Consider the following 20,274-nt stretch of genomic DNA (forward strand, 5'->3'; position numbering starts at 1 on the left):
ACGAGGGTATACATGCCAGATTTTACAGAAGGCACTTGACCGAGGGCGGGCTACATTTGACACTCCTGCACTTAAGGAAAAATCTGACAGATTGGTCTTCCCCACCACGTTCACAACATCATCATCTAAATTCAAACAAATTATTGAGGCAAATTGGAGAACACTTAGCAATGATGTGACACTGCCTCCTATATTCCAGAATCCTCCTATGTTCTGCTACAAGAGGAACAAAAATCTGAGGGATCTGCTAGTGAACACCGATCCAGTTCACTGCTACACGAAGAGCAGTACTCCACAGAATCTGGGATGCTATCGCTGTTTAGGATGTGTGACTTGTGGGCATATGATCCCCGGAAAAACGTTCACACATCCTCATACGGGAACCAGCTTCCGCATCCAACATCGACTAACATGCACCAGCGATTTTGTGATATACAAACTCATGTGTCCGTGTGGTTTAACATACATCGGGAAAACGGACTTGCCCTTGAGGGAACGGATCAGGAACCATAGGTCAAGCATCAGAACAGCATACAGGGACCAGAAGTCGGAGTTACCGGTAGCAAAGCACTTTCTCGAACTTGGCCATAACTTGCCATCCATGAAGCTGATGGCTATAGATCATGTCCCATCACCTAGGAGAGGGGGTGATCGAAAAAAGATGCTCCTCCAAAGAGAATTGTTCTGGATTAGGACACTACAAACGGTCCATCCCCTTGGACTGAATGAAAAATATTCGTTGTCTGTGTTCTTATAGTCTATTACTTTGGATGACCTGATATATACTGGCAGAGGAATTGGGGGCCCGCCCTTGGGGTTAAGCCACCTCCCTGGTTGTCCAGTTTAGAGGATGGTCATTGTCTCCACCCTTTTCATATTCTTCATATTCCTCCATTCTTTAGGTGTCTGTAGGTTATTTTGACTAATATAGTGAATATATTGACATGGGGACCAATCCACGAAGTGGGTCCTTGTTATGCGTTTTTCATTGATATCACCTATCTGTATATATTTTTCCCGGATTGTTGTTTCTTAGTTAGTCATTCACTAATTATTCCTGGAAGCCACTTAGTGGGCATACTTTGGAGGTTTGGTCAGTATACAGATGGGCCCATGATTCAGTCTCCATATAGATATTTACTCCTTGGTCCAATGTCTTTGAACATGATTGAGCACCATTGTTCTCATAGTCGCTATAATTGCGGGGTCAATATGCTAGGCTATTCTATTGCAAGCCCTGAAATCCCGGTGTTTATATATTGGGTAAACACCTTACGGAAAGTAAGACTCCATGTTATTTAACATTATGGGCCCATTCGCTTAATTTCTAATTTTCTTTGGATTCCCTAGGAAATTTATCCCTTGAATGTTCTGCCCCCTTAAAAATTCATCTTGATTTTGTCCTGCCATGGACTGTAATTATTGTGAGCCTTATAATCCCCCGATTGATTGGGGATAGTGGTTACACTCATGCATTTGTAATAAGTAATGTAATTCAAATGTTCGCCTACTTTCCGCTTCAACCGTTTATTATTGTTTTTATTAGGTTGCCATGGAGTCCATTTCCATGACAACACTCCCCATGATGCTGACGGGCGTGTGGTCACGTGGTGTAATGACGCCGGCGCCGTGCAATGACGTCATTGCGACGCACGCATTGACGTCGGCGGAACCCGCGGCAAACCCAGCCGGAGCTGACAGGGAGACGTAATTGGTTTGGTGGCGGGTAAGTTGATTACCAATGTGTATTTATTGTATATATATGTCATTTTATGGTGTTGTGCTTTAGTCCTGATGAAAGTCTGTGGTTAACAGACTGAAACGTCGACCTCTTGCCGATTGATTAAAAGTTAAGTTTTATATTTACTTACAAGTCCTGGGAGTGCTATCTTTTCTTCGTTTTTTGTATTTTGCTGGACAAGCACCGGGCATTTACGTTTGGATTGTGGAGTGCAGGATTATTTTGTTTTCTTATATATATATGTATATATATATATATATATATATATATGTATATATATATATATATAGATGTGTGTGTTTGCTCACACATACATGCATATATTCTGCAGTTTATCTTGCCCTGCATGCTAAGGCTAGTTACTCCCTGCCCTGCTCATCACTGGTTTATTAACTTAAATGTTATTTAACATTCTGCTTATCTCTAAAGACTTTCTCTGTTATTTTTGCTCTCCCCCCCCCTTATTTTATTGATACCCACCCAATGTCTTGCTTGACCAATCCTCACCTCTTCTGTGCATCTCCATTCCATAGATTTTATTGCAGTCCTGTTTTGACCCTATCATCCCTCTCTTCCACAGTCAGAGTTTTAAAAGACCACTTCTAATAAACCTGAACAGTGCTCAGGGTCCCACCCACCCCTCCCCAACACCACCCCACCCCATGTTTCTTACTACATTTATAGATAGAATCCCTCACACAACTTTAGATAACTCCAAATAGCAGCTGAAAACACTACCAGTAATGAGCACAATCCACCTTCTTAACCCCTAACACTCAGTCCTCCTTCTTACTTCTGCTCATTCTCCTTTCCTCTAATTACCTACCCATCAGAGCAAAGCTCTATACTCTCCTCCTCTCCTTCTCTCTTATCTCCCTCAGAATCAAAATATCTAATTCCACCCACCTCCCTCAACACACTCACATTTACATCAATCCCTCTTTGCTACACTCCCCCCTTCTCTCATCTCAAGCCCTGCACTCATTTCTCTATTCTCTCTCTCCTGCTCTAACCCAATCTCACCCTAGTCGCCGCCCATATAAAACCCATTCACACCTCCTGTCACTATCTCTCCTCCTACTTCTGGCAGCTGGTGACGTCTCTCCCAACCCAGGGCCCCACATCTCATCTGCTCACACCAAAATAAATAGAAACCATGCAAACCTCCTCCAAATACCCTGCAGCTTATCCAACTCTACCAAAATTCAGTGTGCACTCTGGAACGCTCGCTCCATTTGCACTAACATCAAATCTACAGCTATACATGACCTCATCATCTCTAACTCGCTCACAATACTGGCACTCACTGAGACCTGGCTGTCCCCATCCGATACCGCTACTCCTGCTTCTTTATGTTTCGGTGGTCTACAGTTCTCCCATACTCCTAGACTCGACTGTAAAGGAGGTGGTGTAGGCATCCTTCTCTCCCCTCAATGCACCTTTCAACCTATCCTCCCTGTCCCTGCCCTATCCTTTACTTCCTTTGAAGTTCACACTGTACGCCTTTTTAAGCCCACTCCTTTAAGAATTGCCATCATCTATCGCCCCCCCGGTCACCCTAAACTATTTATAGAACACTTCTCCTCCTGGTTACCCCATTTTCTTTCCTCTAGCACTCCCTCTCTCATACTTGGGGACTTCAATATCCCTATCAACAAGCTCAACTGCCCTGATGCCTCCCGTCTGCTCTCTGTAACCTCCTCCTTTGGACTCACACAGATTTCCTCCTCCGCAACTCACACCGCAGGAAACACTCTTGACCTCATCTTCACCAATCTCTGTACCACCTCTGATCTCTCCACTGATCCATTTCCTTTGTCTGACCACCATCTGCTAGCATTTAACATCTGCATACCTCATACCAAAATCTCTACACCTTCAACTCTCCAACCTCGCAGAAACCTCAACTCCCTCGATCTCCAGCACTTCTCCACCACACTCCAAACACTCCTTTTACCCATCTCAAATCTCAACTGCCCTAACTCTGCAACCTCACTCTACAACTCCACTCTCTCCTCTCAACTTGACATCATGGCACCTCCTACAGTTAAACGCAGCAAGCGCCCCCAACTACAACCCTGGCACACTAAGCTGACCCGTTACCTCCAAAAATGTTCCAGAACTACTGAACGCTGCTGGAGAAAGTCTCACTCTGCATCTGACTTTGTCCACTATAAATTTATGCTGCGCTCCTACAGCATGGCTCTTTCCTCTGCAAAAGTAAACTACTTCAAAACCCTCATAAGCACACTGTCCCATCAACCCAAACACCTGTTTCACACTTTTGATGCTCTTCTTCGCCCTGTGACTACCCCTCCTTCCACCACCTTGTCCGCCACAAACTTTGCATCTCATTTCACTGAGAAGATCTCTACAATCAGGAAAGAGATCTCTAATCTCTCTCCTTCCCCTATCATTATATCACCCAACCCCACTCCCCCTGCCACCCTATGCACATTTGCACCTGCTACAGCACAAGAGGTTTCTGCACTGCTCCTGTCCTCCCGCCCCACCACCTGCTCTCTCGATCCTATTCCCTCGCATCTCATCCGCACTTTGTCTCCCTTTCTTGCTCTTCCTCTCGCTAGCATTTTCAATCTCTCCCTTTCCTCTGGCACATTTCCCTCACCCTTCAAACATGCAACCGTAACCCCGATTCTGAAAAAGCCCAACCTTGATCCCAACTCCCCATCCAACTACCGCCCTATCTCACTACTCCCATTTGCCTCCAAGATCCTCGAGAGAGTTGTGTACGCCAGATTGACAGACTTTCTCGAATCCAACTCTCTGCTTGACCCCCTTCAGTCTGGATTCCGCGCTGGTCACTCTGTCGAAACTGCTGTGACCAAAGTATCCAACGACTTAATTGCTGCTAAATCTCACGGCCAATACTCTATCCTAATCCTCCTTGATCTTTCTGCCGCATTTGACACTGTTGATCATCAACAGCTTCTTCACATTCTTCGTAACTTTGGTCTACGGGATACTGCTCTCTCCTGGTGCTCCTCCTACCTCTCCCAGCGCTCTTTCAGTGTTTATTTCTCTGGTTCTGCCTCTTCTCACCAACCCCTCTCTGTCGGCGTCCCCCAAGGATCTGTCCTCGGCCCCCTATTGTTCTCCATCTATACTGCCTCCCTTGGTAAACTCATCAGCTCCTTTGGTTTCCAATATCATTTATATGCAGATGATACGCAAATCTACCTGTCCTCCCCTGATCTCTCTCCGCCCACCTTGACTCGTGTTTCTGACTGCCTCTCTGCTATTTCCAACTGGATGGCTGCTCACTTCCTTAAACTCAACCTGTCCAAAACAGAACTTCTAGTTTTTCCTCCCTCAAGTGCTGCTACTCCTGTTGTCTCCATCCAAGTCAACGGCGCTACTATCACCTCTACCTCGCAGGCTCGCTGCCTAGGGGTTCTTTTCGATTCTGACCTCTCTTTTATTCCCCATGTCCAATCGATAGTCAAATCCTGTTGCTTCCAACTCAAGAACATAGCGCGCATCCGCCCATATCTAACGCCGGACGCGGCTAAGATATTGGTTCATGCTGTTGTTCTCTCTCGCCTCGACTACTGCAATCCCCTTCTGACCGGTCTTACATGTTCCCAGCTTGCACCGCTGCAATCTGTAATGAATGCGGCTGCGAGGCTTATCTTCCTGTCCGGTCGCACCTCCCACGCCTCCACGCTCTGTCAGTCCCTGCATTGGCTTCCAGTTAGATATAGGGCCCAATTCAAAATTCTGGCACTTGCTTACAAATCCCTACATAATGCTGCTCCAACATACCTATCCTCCCTCATACACAAGTATGTCCCATCGAGACCCCTGCGCTCATCCCAAGACCTACGCCTATCCTCTGCCCGGATCCCCACCTCTGACGCTCGCCTTCAAGACTTCTCTAGGGCTGCACCTATTCTGTGGAACTCCCTTCCCTCCTCAATCAGACTTTCACCCAGCCTCCACTCCTTCAAAAAATCTTTGAAAACTCACTTCTTCGTTAAAGCGTATCAATTAAACTGTCAGCAGGCTTCTCATCCCCCACCCCATGACTCCTTTCCTGCAACTGTCAAAAATGACCTACCAAGCACTCAATAAACCCTTCTCTAACAAACTACTTAATTCCCCTACTTTAACCCGTTTGTGTCACTATACCCCACTCCCTCTAGCATGTAAGCTCATTGAGCAGGGCCCTCAACCCCCTCTGTTCCTGTACGTCCAGTGGTCTGATTATGTGTCTGTTAGTCCACCCATTGTACAGCGCTACGGAATTTGTTGGCGCTATATAAATAATAAAATAATAATAATAATAATAATAATAATTGTCATATTCCCATTGATGAAAATAGGACTGGTCTGGGGTATCTCATATCAATGCTATATAAAGGCTTTACACTAGGAAATTATTTACACTGCAGTTGTACATTTATGCTATTTTCCAGTACTGTGAGTTAAACTAGTAATTCTCTTGGATCTTTTAAAGAAACAGTAGAAAAATATTTTTTTTGCTTATGTTAGTTTTTACATGCACTAATAAATTGAGCCGATAATAAATGCATTTTCACCTTGAACAGCAATTAGTTTTACTGACCTGCTGAGCAGTTCCTATTTTACATGCTAGCCTACCTGTATTTTCAAGTACACTACAGGTACACTTCAAGTGCAAACAGCTTTCACAAGCCTCGTATTACCTAGATTTGTAAATTATATTGTAGTGAAGGGGTTCAATGTTAACATGATGACTCACTTTAACAGGTACAAACACTATTAAACTTTAAAACATAAACAAGGTGTTCTTGAACTCTAAATTGATGTTCCAAAATATAATTCATCCTGGTCATTTTTGAATAATTGTAATAAATCACGCTATTTTATTTATTCCTGTTTTGATATATATTAAAATGTTCAAATGTAAAAAGTCAAGGCTTTTTTCATCTGATTTTGTGCTGCTTGAATTGAACTGTCCCACTGGATAAAACACAATGTTCAAGATGTAGAAACTGCTTTTAAATCAGGCTTGCTTTTAACAAATCTTATTCAGGAAACAAGTTTAACAGGTAACCCAAAGGCACTGTCTACTTTTAGTGGATGCTGCTGTTTCTGCTGAGATTCTTTCTGTCATTGTTTCTTACTTTAATATTTTATTGTTTCATCCTCCAGACAGTTTCTCTGTATATAAAAAACAACTAACATTTTCAAACCTCTAAATCACATTGTCATCTTTGTCCTGTTTTCTGTCATCTTCTTTCATTGTGTAATTTGCATATTTAAAAAATATATATATTTTCAGCAATTTGTATTATTAAAAAAATATTAACAGTGATGATTTGTCCAATGCCTATTTTTTATTTTAAAAACGTTATTAATTCTAAATTAATTTATCGTGTGTGTGTGTGTGTGTTTTCTTTGTAAAAACATGTTCATAGATTATTGTGCAAATATTCTATGTATAGAACAGGAAATAATGCACAGATCAGCTTAATGCAGCCTGGGAACCTTCATCTTGGGCAGAACCAGAATTTGCATAACATTACCTGCCCAAGATTTGTGGGGGTAATCTCCTGAGCATTTGTTTATATTAATGCTAGAGGTTGAGATTTCTTTCCAGAGTAAGGGTTTACACTGTTTACGGCATAGCAGTTCCTTTATTGAAGTCTACAGGTGAGTTGTCATTCAGGAACCAGTGTAACCCCTTACTCTTGTAAGAGAATCTAGCAGGATTCAGACATGTTATACGGCTTTAAAAGCACATAGTGCTATTTTCATACATATCACCTAAGCTAACTTCTTTTAGCAAAGTATGTGTTTACTCTGCATGCTGAATGGCAAGGCAATTGAACAAAGGGTCTTCTTCAAACCAATATCTAAAGTATATGGGCTGCATTCTCTCAACGGATTAAGGATTTACTTTACACCTATAATGTTTAAACCTATAATGCCTACAGTATTCATCACCAGGACTGGAGTTTGATAGCAGAGTAAGGTTTTAGTCTGCTTACTGAATGGCAGTTTTCCCATAGACTTCGTATAAATGGAATTCAGTAAGCAGGGTAAATCTTTACTCTCTAAAGATTTACCTTTAGATATCAATAAAAGACTAAAGGAGCATTGATTGAGTAAGAACCATGATATATATATATATATATATATATATATATATATATATATATATATATATATATATATATATATATATTAAAGATTGTAGCCATGTTAGTCCAGTGATGCAGATGTAAAGTGAAAGATAAAATTAGTATTTTGTAATACCTTTTTATTGCACTGTACAGAACTTTGGAATTACGCGCCAGTCAAAATTAGGGCATTAGGAGCTGAACACAAATTTGAAATAAATAAATAAATAATTAAATGTACTGTTTATTCAGCAAGAATAGATGATGAAATGACCATGTGAAAAAACCGTGTCCCATGTTAAAAATCTAAATTGTGCCCTTTTTGCAAATATTGTGCCATGATTATGGAGGTAATGCTAACTTGTATGCTTCTTTTTTGTCCAAAAAAGGACCCAGGTCAGTAAAGAAATCTGTGAAAAGTGGAAATGTGAAAACTGGAATTAAAATTCCTCAATTCCTTGTAAGTTCTCAAAGTTCTCAAAAACCCCTGTATGTTGTTGTTGCAATATATATATATATATATATATATATATATATATATATATATGTGTGTGTTTGTGTGTGTGTGTGTATATATATGTGTGTGTGTGTGTGTGTGTGTGTGTGTGTATATATATATATATATATTTGTACAAAGACGATACCACCGGGCATTTAATTAAGAACATGTTGTCATTTACATTTTTTGTTATATGACCACATTTTTGGTGATCTGAGCACAAATTGCAACCTTAAAAACTAAAAATGTTTACTCTACTACTACCCTTGAACTACCTTCATCATGGCATAATTTTTACAAAAAAGGGCACAATTTAGCTTTTTAACATGGGAGACTGTCTTTTAACATAGTCATTTCATAATTTATTCCTGCTTAATTTACCAGTAAATTAATATATTTTTTTCACATACATATTGAACTACTTCAAAGAACACAGAAGTGTGTTCCACTGCATCTACTCATGCTCTAATTTTCAGAAGTAACAATATCTGTGTACCCATACTAACCAGAGTAAAACTTCATTGATATGTTTAACCCTATATCACCCTGTCATTTTGAACCAAACTCTAACACTATGTAACTTTATATCTATCTAAACCTAACCTTAACTAATCCTGTGGCAACCATCACAAAGGAGCTAAGAAAATTCTCATTTATCCATCAAAGATATGTTCAAGTAAGTTGATGTATAGTTTAAATAACTCCAAAAGCAAAAATCAGAACTAGCTAAATCTGCCTGACTTTAAATTGCGGATTCATTGTAAATGTCATAAGGTAAAATTTTAAGTAGAACAGAAATTGGTTCTATTTTTTTTTTAAAAGGTTTTGGGCTGGATTCTTTTGTCTAGAAATTTGCTACTAACTAAGCAGACTAGAACCTTTCTCCAGCCCTATATCTCTAAAGCAGTTTTGTTAGTTTCAAAAGCAGTTTTGTTTGTTTCGAATTGTGCGTTTATGTGTGTGTATATATGTATTTCAGTTATCAATAATGCCAAACATACAACAAAATATAATGTATGTTGTGTTTTTTTTTATTTGCCCTTGAGACATGGTTTTATTAAAACATGTACAGATTTACATAAACATGTTAACACATATTTAGTGGTTATGTTGTTTCAAAGAGTTACCAAATATCATATAACATTCAAAGAGATATGCTATGCCTTATGATAGATTAATAAAATTAATAAAAGCAAGTACTGTACCTCTTTGACAGATTCTGTATTAGTGATTGAGCTGACTCGCTGACTAAGCTAGACTTTCATCAAAGAGACTCAAAGAGCAGTAGCAGTACAGGCTCTGACTGACACAGATTTTAAGTCCTTTCAAATATGCCAAAAGTAAAATTACATTGTTGATTAAATCTTTAGTGAAGTAAGCTTTAAATAAGTCACACACACAGACTACAGTGGATTTGTGAAATTCCTGCTGTATAAGTTTATAATGCTTAGCAGCCATAATGTCCACGTGTATAATGCTTAGCAGCCAAATTGTATTATCTTATTTGTGATAGTTACATAATTTTGAAACAAACATAAACCTGTCTGTGTAAATTCAATTGACACAAGTTTCAAATTGAATTGATTTTAAAACCAACTTGTACAAAGCTGAATAAACTAACCAACTCGTAGAAAGCATTTCTACATAGAGCAAAGTCACCTATTACAAGTGACTTATGCCAGTTACAATCAGGTATTGCTTGAAAAGTAGCCGACTTTCCATTCCATTATACATACTTATATTTGACTCCTGTAAATCATCTTTTGTTCAATTCATGTAAAAACTTTCCTAAAGTTACTGTTTGAACAGTTGCTCAGCGATAAATTGTTCTCAGAGCACTGAGCTCCCAGCTGCATAATTGTTAAAATAAAAAAAACAATAAAGTGCAAAAAGATACAGATATTAAAATTAAAAGCAGATATACACTGGTGTACAGAACGTGCAGTGTGGATTAATAATAATTAAAAAAAAAATCATAGCTTCAGCATACATAAAGATCAGATATTATCTTGGTCTGCATTATACTGTAGATGGTCGTAATACGATATGAACTCATATTATTCAGCCCACTAGACTCCATTAGCCCACTAGAGCCCATTCTGTGTTCTTAATCCATGAGTGGTAAAAAGAGCTTGCAATTTCAGACTCATGCTTTTGTTAGCAACCCATTTCCTGTGATTTCAAATGGGTCATGTTGCTGAGCAGACCAGTAGGATTTCCAAACCTCTGTCTTGGCCAATACAAATGTCAAAACTCCCCATGTATAAGTATGAGTGAGTGCTGGGTGAACACAAGGTCCTCCCCTGGTTAATTAATTAGAGCTTCCACTCACTGACCATGGATTCGCCCCTTCATTTTAGTTCTAGCCCCCACCTCCCATTTGGTCACCCACATCTGCTGCTTCTCTGTAATATTATTTAATTAGAGACACATCGAGGCACATACGGGTTACTATGTTACCACTTTTCCTAATAATTGAAGCCCCAACCATGATGACCAATGGTGGGGGCACAGAGGTGCATGTCAGGAAGTATTACTTTACTGAGAGGATAGTGGATGCATGGAATAGCCTTCCAGCTGAAGTGGTAGAGGTTAACACAGTAAAGGAGTTTAAGCATGCGTGGGATAGGCATAAGGCTATCCTAACTATAAGATAAGGCCAGGGACTAATGAAAGTATTTAGAAAACTGGGCAGACTAGATGGGCCGAATGGTTCTTATCTGCCGTCACATTCTATGTTTCTATGTCACTAGCAACTGGCTAGCAATAGGACAGCAAGTCGGAGCAAAGTATAAAACCTCCATTGTGCTAATGTGGGTTCATATTGAAAGTGTAGGTACACTAAAAACTGAAACGGGGGTGTTAGTTAATGAAGACCAGGAAAACGCAGGAATTTTAAATAACTATTTCTCCTCTGTATATATTAAGGAAGAACCCATGGCAATAGATGTGCAAATGATTGCTACAAAAAAACTTGCAGAATAATTGTAATTGGTGCTGCAGCAACTAAAGAAAGTTAATATAAACAAAGCTCCAGGGCCTGACGGTATCCATCCACGTGTACTTAAGGTACTAAGTGTAGAAATAAGTGAACCTCTGTTTTTAATCTTTCAAGATTTTTTCTTTCAGGAAGTGTTCCGGAGGATTGGAGGAAGGCAGATGTGGTTCCTATATTCAAAAAGGGTTCCAAATCCTTGCCTGGAAATAATAGACCTGTGAGCTTAACTTCTGTGGCTGGTAAAATATTTGAAAGGTTATTAAGGGATAATATTCAAGAATTCCATGAGAAGAACATGATTATCAGCAAAAATCAGCACGGTTTTATGAAGCACAGGCCATGTCAAACTAACTTGATTGCGTTCTACGAAGAAGTAAGTAGAAGTATAGACCAGGGTGTTGCAGTGGATGTGATCTATTTGGATTTTGCCAAGGCATTTCATACAGTTCCACACAATAGATTAGTGTTCAAACTCAAGGAAGTCGGTCTTGATGAAAATGCTTGTTCTTGGGTAGAACATTGGCTTAAAAATATAGTACAAAGAGTTGTCATTAATGGTAAATTTTCAAGCTGGACAGAGGTGGCAAGTGGTGTCCCTCAGGGGTCTGTTCTGGGACCCCTTCTATTTAACATGTTTATAAATGATCTTGAAGACAGCATTGAAAGTCATGTTTCAGTGTTTGCAGATGACACAAAACTTTGTAAAATAATACAATGTGAGCAAGATATTACTTTGCTGCAGAGGGATTTAGATAGACTGGGGGACTGGGCACTCAAATGGCAGATGAAATTTAATGTTGAAAAATGCAAAATGATGCACTTCAGCGTAAAGAATACACAAGCAAAGTATACCCTTAATGGAAGCGAATTTGGGATAACAACACACGAAAAGGACTTGGGAATTGTTATAGACAACAAACTATGCAACAATGTGCAATGTCAATCAGCAGTGGCCAAGGCCAGTAAGGTATTGTCATGCATGAAAAAGGGCATTCATTCTCGAGACGAGAACATCATTTTGCCTCTTTATAAATCACTGGTAAGACCACATGAATATGCTGTGCAATTTTGGGCACCTGTTCTAAAGAAGGATATTATGGCACTAGAAAAAGTGCAGAGGCGGGTTACAAAATTAATGAAAGGATTGGAAAATATCAGCTATGAAGAAAGGTTAACAATTTTAAACCTATTTAGTTTAGAAAAACGTTGCCTGAGAGGGGATATGATAACATTATACAAATATATTCGAGGCCAATACAAACCATTGTGTGGAAATCTATTCGCAAACTGGACTTTACATAGGACATGAGGCCATGCGTTTAGACTGGAAGAAAAAAAGATTCCGTCTAAGGCAAAGGAAAGGTTTTTTTACTGTAAGAACAATCAGGATGTGGAATTATCTGGCTGAAGAAGTGGTTTTATCAGAGTCCATACAGATGTTCAAACAGCTACTAGATGCACACTTGCAAAAAGAGAATATTCAAGGATATAATCTTTCAATGTAGGGTAATAACTGCTTGATCCAAGGATAAATCTGACTGCCATTCTGGGGTCAATTTTTTTCCTAGCTTGTTGCAAAATTGTGCTTAAAACTGTTTTTTTTTTTGCCTTCTTTTAGATCAACAGCAAAAAACAAATGTGAGGAAGGCTGAACTTGATGGACACAAGTCTCTTTTCAACTATGTAACTATGTAACTATGTAACTATATTGACTTCCACAGGCAGTTTTTAACTATTTGCCTGCTAGCCATTAGTGCTATATTCAACCAAATCGCCAAGTAATTTTGATTGCTATAGAATTAGGTCTTGTGGTGCTCCAAATTAGGGCAAATTGTGATTTTACTTAAATTAAATCTCCATGCCCCTTGCATGATGCAGGTAATATAATGCTTGCTGTGTGTCTAATATATTTTAGATAATAGTGCTTGGTTTTGAATTTGTTTCATCTAATTTTTAATTTTTTAATAGTTATTACGATGGCATTAAAATAATCAAATGTGTGGTATACCGGCGCTCAGTGCAAAAAACAGTCAGTGCAGCTTAAATTCCACCGTGAAATCAATCATTAAATTTGCACAGCAAATATATTTTAAAAAAAAACACCAAATGGTTTATAGCGCACTATATGTGACATACAAATCTGTGGGACCAGTATATCACCATATAAATAATCACACACTCATAAGTGAATAAATAACAAAAGAATATACTCTTTAGCATAAACAATATGTTTCTGAAAGATAAAATGCTCACATTAGAGCAATACAGCATGTATACATAAGTGGGTAAAATATTACATAAATCATTATTTCATCCCACTCACATTTTCAAGAGCCTGTATATAACTAGCTCAGGTATATCAGCATGGGTGGGGTAGGAGTAGACTTCAGGTACAGCTTCTGGTGTTCAGAAGAGATAAAAACAGCAGGTACCAAATAAAAATAAAATACACAAATGTATTTAAACAAAGAAATGAATGTCCTTACATATTAGTAAGTATGGTGCAGCAAACAGTCCTTCCACTTCATAAAATACACAAGGTGTTTCGGCTGAGGCCTTTATCAGTTGCACGATGTTCCTATTGATAAGTCTCTTCTTTTAAGTGCTGTAGTGATTTTGAACTTTAATTTTAATATTATGAATGTGTTCACTAATTGTTGTTTTTAATGGCCTTGTAGTCCTCCCCACATACTGCAAACCACAGTCACACATTAGGAGGTAAATCAGATTACTTGTACTGCATTTAATGAACAAATCTTTATCATATGTTTTCTCAGTTACATTAGATATAAAGTTGTTAGTCTTTTTATTCTTTATTGTGGTCTCCTTACATGCCTGATACCTACCACAGTTAAAAAAAAAAAAAACCTTCAAATTTAGCACCAAAAAGATCTTTATCCTTCCTTTCGTCTAAAATACAACGTTTTGTTAAAATATGTTTAAAATTTCTGGCACCTATATACCAGTTTTGGTTTATCTCCTATTACATACATGCCACTCCTTCTTTAAAAGTTTTATTTTTATTATGTATCTCATAAGCAGAGATGATACAGAAAAAAGTGGTATGAGTACAATAATTGATAGAACTGTGGGCATGTAATATATAGCAATGACAAGTCAGTTATTTTTTTGTTGAAGATTTATGAAGGCAAACCAGGTGCTATTTTGGATGCAAAGTACCCAATGTTAAGAGTCTTAATTGCCAGATGTATTTGGGCTACTGTTTTTTATGCTCCTTATTAAGCACTTTGCCACATGCAACTGCTTTTGCCTTGGTAAATCTTCTTCACCAATGCCAAATCAACTTATTTTCTGAAAATGGAGAAAAGCTTTTATTGATAAGCCTTCTATGTGCAGTGTCAGAAGATATTACTGAAATCTAGTGCATCTCCGTGAGCTATCATTTTAGTTACCCAATCAAAAAACGTAATGAAATAAACCCATGTTGTCTCTAATCTTGAAATCCATGTAATTTTAGATGTTCAACAATCCTATCCTTTAACATGGTTTCCATTACTTTCCCCACTACAAAAGTAAGGCTTACTGGCCTATAGTTGCTTGACTCCTCCCTACTACGTTTCTTGTGAACTGGCACAACATTTGCTAATTTCCAATCTCCCATTAACAATGATTGGTACAAAAAGGTGTGGCAGTTAGTGCTTAATGTAAATATTATATTCATATATAGATAGCAGCTATAGCAGTCTAGTGGATACTCCTTATATTACACAAAAATATCTCAAACACAAAAAAAATCTAATTCAGTATGTAGGTGATGTACCCCACCAAAAATACAAAGTGCAAATGCATCACTAAAATTGTGTAAGTTAACCCTTAATGTATTTGCCGGGTGCAGAATAAAAACATTTATAAAGTAACAAAAAAAATATATATATAATAGTGCAATTCTGTGTGGTAGGTATAAATTAACATCTAACTCACATAAAAACTTACATTTAAAAGAGTATTTTAACCCCTTAAGGACCAAACTTCTGGAATAAAAGGGAATCATGACATGTCACACACGTCATGTGTCATTAAGGGGTTAAAAGGCTCCGAACGTGTAGACTTTTGTGCCCTTGAGGTGGCAGCAATACCTTCTTGAATGATGGTGTGGAAAACACTTCCAGAAGTTGATATGAAATGAAACAGAAAAAAGGAGAGCCAAATGGTCCAATATTGTTTGGTACAAAAACACTTAAAAACAGATATCCCCACAAAATGTCTGCTGACCATAGGAGCTCACAATTGGCTGGCTCCATGTTTGTAGACTTATTTTCAAATATAGTGTTACAATGCCCCCTTAGAAACCTGGGGTGCAGTTGCCAGGAAGGATCACTAGTAGATGTTGATTTCATCAAATATTTATCAACAAATAATTAAAAATAATTAATTCAAAATAGTAACAACTATATCAAATAATTAAAACTAATAATAAACACTGGAATCCTCCCTCCGAGACACGTTTCATCTGTCCACTAGGCTGGGTTTGAATGTACATTTGGTTCAACTGAATTTGTAATTCAATTTTTTTCAGACTTAGCGCAAGTAACAGATAAAAAATGTTAAATGTATTGCATATATGTATTTTAAAATGCCCCAAACCACTCATATTTGAATAAAAACATGTACTATGTACATTCAAATAAACAAAATAAATCTGAACAGGTGGGAAAAGGGTAAAATAACAGGACAGGCATTAGTAAATGTTACACTATTTGTAAATTAATTTAAAAAATATATACAAAAACATAATTCTTACATTTGATTATTTAATTTTTTTATAAAATAGACATACCAGTTTTCAGGAATGATCACACCTCAAAATACAAGTCATTAATGCAAAAACATGAACCTATTACACTTACAAATAAGATTAAAAAGTGCAATACACAATCAATGAGATCATTAAAAATATATAAAAACAGAAGGTGTACTCTAAAAGGGGTTTGATGCATATCAAAACTTGATAATTAAATGATTTAAAGAACATATAGATTTTCTTTTCATCCTATGTAACTATGTTACTATAGTTTGGCCAGACAACTCTAGAACCTAGATTAATCTCCACAAGGGATAATCAAGCAATCTGCCCTTTAGTGGTAATAACATTTTCCAAATGTTCTCTCAACAACAAATATCTCAGTGGTTTATTAGAATGACTATACTATTTTGCAAATCAATGTGGTTCACATCTCTTGGAATTGGAGGTATGCACAGACACATCTTTCCCAAAACATAACTCCACTTCCTTCAGAAGGCCATTATTGATGTAGCGTGTATTACTTTATCAAGTTGACAGATACAACCAGGCCTTTTTTTTTCCACCTTGAACTGACCTTCAATTATTTATTCAGCTGTCCATGGATTAGAATTTGTTTGAAAAGTCAGAGCTTAGTGGATAGACCTTACAGTGTAGGCTGATAAGCTATCAAAGCCAAGCTAAATATCCAATCAGCTCAATGTACAATTTATCTCTTCTTGGAGAGAAGTTACAGTGATAATTCTATTTGTGACACCTGTGTTCTTCGATTGCATGATTGGTATACTCTGGTTATGACATCAGCAATCTTCAATTATAACTTAATTAACATCTAGTTTTGAGAGCAACATTTCTGTAATGAGTAAATTATGCACAGTTAATCATGCATGTTTTATAGTTTATTCATCTATTATGGCCACAAATCTATTAGAACTATTTTTGTTTTAATTTTACAGTGTATTAATTCACATTTGACACATACATCTATGCCAATTAATTTATTCAGCTTTCTTTATTAAATTATGCATTATTTAGTACATACTAGGGCAAAATGCAAAATGTACTACTGATATAGATTATTTTACTCTCACTCCTATTTTGTATTAAACTGTGTCTGTCTGCCTATCTGTTTGTATCTGTCTGTTTATCTCTCTAATTTAACATTATCTATGTTTATCTGCCCATACACGTAATAACGACCGCCATATATAATACACATTCTAGTAGGAAAGCTTAAACATCCTGCTTTAACTATTTCAGAACAAGGTGTTGCATGAAACAGATTTGCTAACCAAATGATCATTCAGACCAATTTTGTAAAGCACATTTGTAATAAAAACATACGTACGAATATTTTTTTTTCCTATTGTGGATCTGTTGTTTACCATTAGGGGCCACTCCTGAGCAGCTATGACTTTACTGTGCTGTGATAAATGGTTAGAGAGCACACACATGAATGAGAAAGATGGCTTGTCAGCATAAGAAAAGAAGCAGCCATTCAAGGAAAATGTAGTCAAGGCAACTGTGATTTTAAATAAGACAAACAGAGAATGTTTTGACATCAGTTTCTCAGACAGGAAAAATACACATATTATTTCACAAATTGCAATTCACTAAAATGTTCCAGAACAGTAAAAATACATTTTCAAAAGGTGTATGGTAATAGTGTTCTAAATATGTATTTTAGTACGCTTTTAGCTTTGTATGCATGTATGCTGTCTTTTCAAATTTATCAGGGCATCAACTTCTAAACTGTAATGCACGTTTATTAACAATAAATAATACCACAAAATAAATTGTGCAAAAGTAAATAAGACTCGCATTGCAAACATACAAGTTATTTATGCATGTGTGCTGTCCACTCATATTTATTAAGGCATCAATTCCCAACATTTAATACATTTTTATTAGCATATTACATACAAACTCAGAAAGAGAAAGAACACTTGTTTGTCAAATCTTAGAAAACTGTTGGTAAGACAAGCTCCACGAACTCCTGATGTATTTTTCCCTCAAAAGCTTTAACACAGCAAAAACCTATGACCAGTACAAGAATAAAACAGTTGAAAAATAAAAGATGAACATGAGGAATTCTGGCTTGTAGTGCAGGTGTCTCACCAATAATTAATACACCAATTCTGACTTAAAATGTTGATTAAAGGGACACTCCAGGCACCCAGACCACTTCTGCCCATTGGATTGGTCTGGGTGCCAACTCCCATCACCCTTAACCCTGCAAATTTAATTTTTGCAGTTTTTATAAACTGCAATAATTACCTTGCTGGGTTAAGTCCTCGTCTAGTGTCTGTCTATCAGACAGCCACTAAAGGGACTTCCAGGTTCTTAAAACATAAAAAGTGTTTTAAACGACACTGAACGTCTTCACGCTATGCATGAAGACCTCCAGCGTCACTGGATTCCCCATAGGAAAGCATTGAATAATGCTTTCCTATGGGGAGGTCATGCACGTGCGGCCATTGCCGCGCATGCGCATTAGGTCTCCTCCACCGGCTGACGTCGGTGGGGGAGGAGCGTGGGCGTAGCCTGACCCAGCGACAAGGGACATCGGCGCTGGATTCTGGTAAGTCACTGGGAGGGGGGATTTGTTTACCTGGCATTGGAGAGTCCCTTTAAAGGGTTACTCCATCTTTTTTTACACATCAAATTTGTTACCTGATAATTACCTTTTATTTATTTCTAGCTTGGTCCCTCCCCCTTAAAAAGTGAAAAATGCTTTTAAGATTTACCTGAAATACAATGCTGGGTGAATCTCCCTGCATTAAGCTCAATTCCTATATCTGACATCACCTCTGCCCTTATGGCATCCAATTACAGGCTTCTCAGAGGAAAGCCTGTGATTGGACCGTTTTGCCAGCTCAGAGTGAATGCAGGCGAAAGAGGGGAGGCTGAGAGTGAGGGAGAACAAAAAATATAATAATTGACAGAGGTCTCCCTGCACTGAATAAGCTAATTAAGTTTACCATCTTCTTGTGAGATTTATTTTGTACTAACCTGTGTGGTGTGGACTATAGTTGATATTTCTTTAATGGCTTGACCTTCAACATTTATTACATATATGTACTTCTGACGCATTTTCTTTGGTTTATTAACAAATGTTTGGTATCAATTTGACATTTACACTTTGGATGGCAAAGAAACAGTATGTAAAGGGTGGGTAAAACGTCTATTTTTGGCTTTATGGGAATAGTTACATCTATATTGCTACTTTTACTTTATTGATAAAAACTTCTTGTTAATGTTTTGAAAGCACGTTTCTGCTTCAAGGCTTTTGGTTTTGGTTCCTAATTAGCCCATTTATAGAATGGGTCCCTTTCTATTTGAAGAATACACAACCTTATATGCTTCCTCATTCAGCTCAGGCTGCAGCAATATTACAGATATGTCTATATCACCAGCTGCTCCTGTCACATACTACCCTATTCAGCACATGCTAAATACCTTAAAAACTACTTTGGTAGCATGATAGCAGAGCAGAGTTGCGGTGGATATAAGTCAAGTTATTCAGGGGACTGAAAAGCACACTTGAAGAAAGTTTCAAAGAAGTTACAGAGGCCCATAACTCTCTAGCAGAAGAATATGCAGCATTAGAATCAAAAGTATTTCCGTTGGAAATGAAGATTATAGATCAAGAAGATAGGAACCAACAAAATTATATCAGGCTGTGGGGTTTATCCGAACAGTTTAAAGCACCAGACTTGCAATCATTTATTCATGGGATTCTTCACAAATCTACTACACACAGTAGTACCTCAAGATCTCAATTTAGTCAGACACCCTTAAATGGATAGCTTTTTTTTTTTATAAAACACGCTAGCTTTAAAAATTAGAAACACCATCAGTGCCATTTGATCCTAACAGATATATATTTTAGTCCATAATAGCTTATTTGGAAAAATAGGCAGTGTTTCAAGTTTGACTATTTAGGCCTAACATTTGAAATTTAGTTTAAGCTTACTGTGATTTCCTGACAACTTACTTTTGGTCAAAATCCCAGTGATTTATTTATCCATAATACAAATCTTATATCATCTTATGTCATCTTGCCAAGAGCACTGTGCCAAATATAGTTATTACTCATACGTTGTGTTACAGATAGAGGGATTTAAAATACATTTACTGGGACAA

This window comes from Pelobates fuscus, chromosome 1, assembly GCF_036172605.1.
Source record: "Pelobates fuscus isolate aPelFus1 chromosome 1, aPelFus1.pri, whole genome shotgun sequence".
NCBI lineage: Eukaryota > Metazoa > Chordata > Amphibia > Anura > Pelobatidae > Pelobates > Pelobates fuscus.